Consider the following 6,895-nt stretch of genomic DNA (forward strand, 5'->3'; position numbering starts at 1 on the left):
ATCCCATTAATAAGGACTGAGCACTGTCTTATAGCCAAAAATGACAGCTGCGTATGTGTGGGGTTTGGATAACATTGGTTTGTACCAATGACACAATCATTATTTTTCCAGGTGCTGAGATTTCTGGCAGTGAAAACTCTTTCACTCGTCACTATTCTTAAATTATGATTTTATGAATGATTTCACTTACAGGCCACTGTAAACTGGCGTAGTCCCATTGATCTTGATACAGTTTCTTCTTCATCAACACATATTTATGAAAATTAAATATAGTGCCATAACGCATTCCTGTGTTGCTACCCAAGCACATGCTTACATCTAGCTGAGCATTTGGGTCTAATTTGTTATCCATCAGTGACAATATTAGCAATTTAATGTTTGATATATTTGATTGACTACCGCATTAAATGATGATGCAGACCGCTAGGTAATTTAATATCATGTGTTTCAGCGCTAATTACTTGTTTACAGGCCATTGATAGTTGCCTTGTTCACTTGCCTGGCCTCTAAACATTAATTAACCACCATTAGTAAAGGATCACAAACATTGAGATATGTATGGGAATGTGATTAATTTACGCTGCACTTCTGTAATCTTAAAAGAGACAGTTATTGGTATAGGTTACTAGTTAGTGACCTTCAAATTATCCAAAAAATAGTAGATGTTTAACACTCAAGATCAGTTTTATTCTGGTGTGTCTCTTAGCGAAACATGAGCAAATAAGGTTACCCTTTGAAGGACATGGGTAATGACCAGGGATATGACAAGGACAGCTTAGTTTCATAAACATGGTGCTGCTATGCATTAAGTTTGAATCTCTGTCCCATTCTTTTTTATTCCACATCCGTGCTTCCTTGGTTAGGCCTCCAAGGGGACTTTTGACGTTCCCTTTTTTCCTCAGGCTGAATCAAAGCATGCTCATTTATCTTCTGACTTGAAAACAGACAGGCAGAATGGAAGAGGAGAGAAGCTATTCTTGAGGCCTCAGAGCCCAGGGGAGTAATGGAAACATCCATTGTTTTCATTCCTCAGATATTAGATCTGTGCTTAAATTTCTAGGTCAGGAACAGGCAGATGGATTCTGACACCGTGCGACAAGTCGGCTCTCTTCAACTGAGCATGAAAATACAGACACACCTCTGGGTGTTCCTTGCACTCATCCAAATCCATGTGCTTAATGACATCTGGCAAACACGTCATGTAAGCAAACAAAAGTGTGAGTTTGAGTTGGTGATGCCTCTGTCACATAAAAGAAGCATCAGATGCCTAAAATAAAAAGCAAGTCTTTGGAGATTTATATTTAGACGTGGAATATAAAGTCACGACAGAGAGGCCATTTCTCATATCCAGATTATATCCATATCAAATGATCTAATTTTAGCATTTAGGTCTATGTTTCTATAGTATAACTACTGTATCTTAATTCACCTATTTCAGTCACTGTCAGCCAAACCCTTTACATATATTTAAATGAATGAATTTGTTAATTACAAGCTAATCGCAATAGTTTACTAATGGAACAGACATAAGTGGATTGAAAAGCAAGAGTACTTTTCATTTTATTAGAAATGTCATGCATCTAATTGAAAGGGATTACATCTTAATCACTTTAATTAGGCAACTGCATTAAACAGCATATTGTATATTTGTTACAATTAATGCGAGCACGATCTACTTGTTTGTATGTCTTTGGCAAGGAACATAAACCTTATAGGACATTATAATTTGGTTGTGACTAGATACATTAACAACCTTTTTTCACCATGATTCATCCATAAACACTACTGTTTATAAACAGTAAAGCTGTAATACAGTATAACAGTTGAAATCATACAGAATATATAAGCTACATTATAGTGTATAATATACCATTCATTAATGGTTTGTTTGCTTATAAATGTTAAATAGTAGGAGTCAAAATAAAGTATTATCTATCACCCTGCGGTGGTTTGTACGCCAGAGAGGGTAAGCGGAGCTAATGCAACAGACTCGCGATTTAACTCACCTTTGTGTGAAGCTGGCATACTGTTTTTTTCGGTCTCTGCAAGCGTTGGCAGTAGACGGTTACTATGGCTGAACAAACAAAAGAAAAGACTGATATCACAGACAATGAAAGTTCAAAAACAAAGTGAAAGTGAGATCCAAAAACACATCTGCAATTACCGCTTATCGACATAGGTGCCGCCAAAGAGAACAAAACGAAGATATGATGGGATGAATTCAACTTAGAGTGATAGAATTTATCATGCTTAAATAAGAGTGATGTGGTATATCAGAATGTATTGCTCCACTGATTAAAAACTCCATCTGCTGTTAATAGTCATTAGTCATGTTTCCATCAACGTATTTTGATGCGCATTTTGTATCAAGTATTGCATTAGCAAATGTTGATGGAAACAGCAAAATTCGGAAAAAACGTCCTCAAATTCGCAAAAAACAATTACGCTCGCTTGAGGTGGTTTTTTGCCTTTTTTCAAAAAAGAGTTAATGCGCAAAATGGGAGATGGAAACAGCTTTGTAGCTAACATGTAACTCGCATGACTATTAGTCCCGGTATCCATCGGATGGGGGAAGGATCGGGAAATGGGTCCCATCCAGTGCGCTGTAGTGGAGTTGCGGTGCGCTATTGCCTGTGCCTCAGCCACGTCGGGTAAATTGACGAATTGGTTCAGTAGCTTGAATCGTGTGTCCCTGCACACCGTGTATACACTGCGCCAAAATGGTATTTCGACTTTATTCTCGTCATGTTGACTTTATTCGCCGCCATTTCGACTTTATTCTCGACATTTCGACTTTATTCTCGAAATGCAAAATAAATTAAAAAAATCTTCTTCCTTAATTTGTTTCCCCTTGATGTGGCCCTAATTCTCCATCGTATAAGTGAGTAGCAATGTGTCCGTTTCTGGAGGCTGTTGACTGAATTTCTCTCTTAGGATTGTTGGTGAACCAGCTTCCACTGACTGAATGATAAAGTTAAAGATAAAGGCCTGAATCCCATGTTACCTTGTCCTGCATATTCTCAAGTACTTATTGGTAGTACCCACAGTAGATAATGATTCTACAGTAAAACACAAAAATGGATGTAAACATGAACGTAATAAAGCGCAAAAAAGTTTGATCTCAAGCTTTTTTTTTAAACACATAGGCATACTTGTTTTTCAATAATTAACTAGAACGTGCCAACTATAGTGAAGCATGTGCTGATTTTTAACATACATATGCAAATTTATGAATGTGAAAATTGCAAGCTACTGCAGTTGATTAGTAAATATGCATAGTTTTACTTACCAGAAAAATAATGCTGTATATATGTTGTATGAATAATGTATCTCAAAATAACCATAGATATTACCATGTGACCTGTGCAAAAGATGGTTTCCTGGTGGTGGGTTGTCTATTTATATTTGTTACATAATATTCATAATATTCATTTTATTTTAATGTGCTGTAAGTTGAATAGTGGGTGAGACTTTGATATTCTGGGTTCAGAGTTTTATATCTGGTTGGGTTCCCATGAGGGGACTTAGCAATTGCTTTGATGTTGAGCAGACAGTTCTGCAAAGTCAATAAACACTTCCCCCAGCCCTGCTGCTAAAATAAGCCACCTGACTCCCCTCTCTTACTCGCTTTTGACTGCTTTGCTATTGTTTTACTGTCTTGGCCGGCTCGTGGTGATCAAGCATGCACCAGGATAGCATCCAAAAAGGCGATCTGTTGAGGCCCATTTTTGCCCGGGCCATATGCCACAGCCCACGTTTCTGGGCAACTCAATCTACCCTCCTTATTTATTTAATAACCCCATGAAAGAGTCATGAGTTCCCAATGCGAAAAATGTGACAGCCAAACGACTGCATCTGTCTGCCATTAAAACCATCTTCTTGGCAGCCTGCTAAAACAGACTCACTGCTGGCGAATGTCTATACTGCACCTATAATTTGTGCCCACTTTAGGGGGCAGCAAATTATTTGCAGGCAGATGTATTACCAAGGTGACCTGGGCAATTAGTATCAAGGTAAATAGGTGAGGAGGTAAGGGTCCAATCCATCCTATAATTCTGTTCTATTTCCAATTCTCCTGCGTAAGGCCTGAATATGCCACTGTGAAATAATTGAGAGCTCAGGTTTTGTTTCACCTTGAAGTGGCTAACCAGTGTGCAAATAATTTGGCTTCTGCCTACTAGAGTCAAGGACAGCGGGCTGCTGTAATTTGATGGGGCAGCTGAGGCAGGTGCCATTGCGAGATAGACGAAGTGATCTGATGAAAACAGCAGAGCGCTGCTGCTGGTCCCATTTGTCAGCATTGTTCCAAGATATCGGCAGGTGAGTGTGGGTTTCATTTTTCATTATTTTTTCCATCTGCCTTCTGATATTGGGTTTTTGTGGGTAGTTTTCCAGCGGCACTACCATCATGTTATCTCCGTGATGTTAAAGGTTCATCATATTGTTCAAGAATGTCACAACAAAAGATATGATTTGGAAATCTAAAATGTTTAGATATCTGGTATTATTTATCATGGTTTATACATTTTATTCTGACAAATATGATAATTTGATCGGATATTAAGGTGATGATGTGATTAATGTTAAATTTGAAAAAGAGTTTAGATTTGACATTCTTGAATTATTGAAAAAAATCATGTGTGCATACAGTTTTTTTTTCCTTTGTATTAAAGGGTCCGTCCAGAAATTTAGTATTGTATTTCTATTAAGTTAGGGGAGCTGCAAGAGCCAGATTACAACAAGAATGGTCCATATTGGTCCAGAAGATCCAGAAATATCCTGCCTTTTAGCTCCAAAAAACATTTGCCTTAATGCAGCTTAATAGGGTTTTTGTTACACCCTCCCTACATTTTTTCAATTTCCCTGCCCCAGTTCAAGTTGCAGGTTGCAAATGTACTCTCCAAACCAAAGCCGGCCTACCTGGGGGATGCCACTTCAGTTTGTTTTTGTTGTGCCTGTTTGGCCAAATCCATATTGTATTTTTGATAAACCCAATATGTATTGTACTTTAAGACAAGCAAACACTCTACAAGGATCAAATTACAGAGGTTGCCATATGCTGTTCAAATTGTAAAGCCTCTTGAGGATCATTTGTGATATTGGGCTATATAAATACAACTGACTTGATGGAAATGTGGAAATGTGTACCAGAATTCTTAGCTAGGCTTCTTATCTTGAGGCAATAGCCCAAAGCTATTTAATTCCCAGGCCTCAACCTGAATACTTTAGCATCTTTAGCTGCTAATTGATCAATTGAAGGTATTGACTGATTTGGATGTTCCGTAACTAACATGCTCAGGTGTACTACAGTCCCAGAGTAGGCAGGAAGAGCAATCAAGGCAGTCTTGGTGATGTTGGAGTACCTTGGTCTTTGCTCACTGCTCAATGAAGATCCATTGGTCTTGAAGGGAACAGGATCAAAACTCACAGGCAAAGAGCTCTCACTGAAGTGTCTCCCTCCTCGTAACTACATGAAAGAAAAATGTTATAAATATAAATTAAAATTTTTACAGTAGAAGGTATGCTGGAGAACACTGCATTTCAAAGTAATTTAATGTAAATGAACATATATGAATTTTCATGCAAACAAATCTAAATTAGTCACATCCAACAGGGTCGTATGATATCGTACGAAAACGTATGACAACAATTTGTATCTCTCACGAACAACTATATATTGTAAAGATAAGTATATGGTAGCCTAAACAACTCCCTGAACAGTTAATGAATGTCCTTGAATCTCTAAAGGGTTGTATTCCAGAAATAAGTACAGTAATTCCCAAAACACAGCTGTGCCTTTTCCAAACTAACCATATTCACATTCATTCATTAAAAATGCTCTCAACATTATGATAGACTTCCTATATTAGATGCACATATAGTAACTGTTGTTCATACTCCTTATTGACTGATGTTAATTGCAGTCTGTTCTCAAAAAGTAGAGACATATTTAAAATCACTTACATTTGACAACACCATAATTATTATATGGAGTGTGCTTTATCACATACAGCAATTTCCCAAGGCAGTTATTTTCTATGGATGTAATAACTGCATGTCAGAGTAACTTTAGCAGATCAATGGATATCCTAAAGTTGTAATGGAGACAGACTGAACAACACAAAAGGGACTGTGATCAATCCAGTTGCTCCATTCGACCCAAATCCCTGGGAGTAAAATAGTGCAGATGTCAGAAAGCAGTTGAATGCCTCAGCAATGACTTTCTCTTTGCAAAGCCCTGGGGATGAGCAATACAACAATGGCAATACACCACATAGCTGTAGAGATATTACAAATCTAAGCTGTTTTTTCAACAGTCTCACTGCAGGAGCCCACAGAAGAATTGTCTCTCATTCGGTGGGACAGAATTGCCAGGCTTTGCTCAGCTTTAAAGTATTTAAAAGGAGTCACAAGGAGAAAGATGAGGGTGAGAAAATCCTGTTTCTCTCACATTACACCACAGAGGAGATCCCTTGAGATCAGTTGTCTTATAAAATAATACGGAGTGCTCATAAATACTTTTCTTTTTTCTGACTTTCAATCATTGCCTGACTGTGGAATTACTTTGTTATTGTATCAAAACCACATCAATACCACCCCTCATCATGTATTTTGCTCGAAAGGTGTATTCATTATCAAAAAGCCAGACTTTTCTGCTGAGCTTTGGTATTTTATAAATGAACCAAATGACAGATGATTTTCAGTTATTACTTCAGCATTAGCTTTAAAGGGAGAACTTAAGCCAACAAATCCATGTTTTACCCACAGACATACATCGGTATTCAAGACATTTACTACAATATTAGGGCAGCCAAGAGAAAAGTTGTCTCAACTAATTAGGGCAAAATAAGTAAACTTAAAATCTTGAGGCAGTTAAATAACTTCCTTATAAGGG

Source organism: Sander vitreus, chromosome 8 (genome assembly GCF_031162955.1).
Source record: "Sander vitreus isolate 19-12246 chromosome 8, sanVit1, whole genome shotgun sequence".
In the NCBI taxonomy this organism is placed as follows: Eukaryota; Metazoa; Chordata; class Actinopteri; order Perciformes; family Percidae; genus Sander; species Sander vitreus.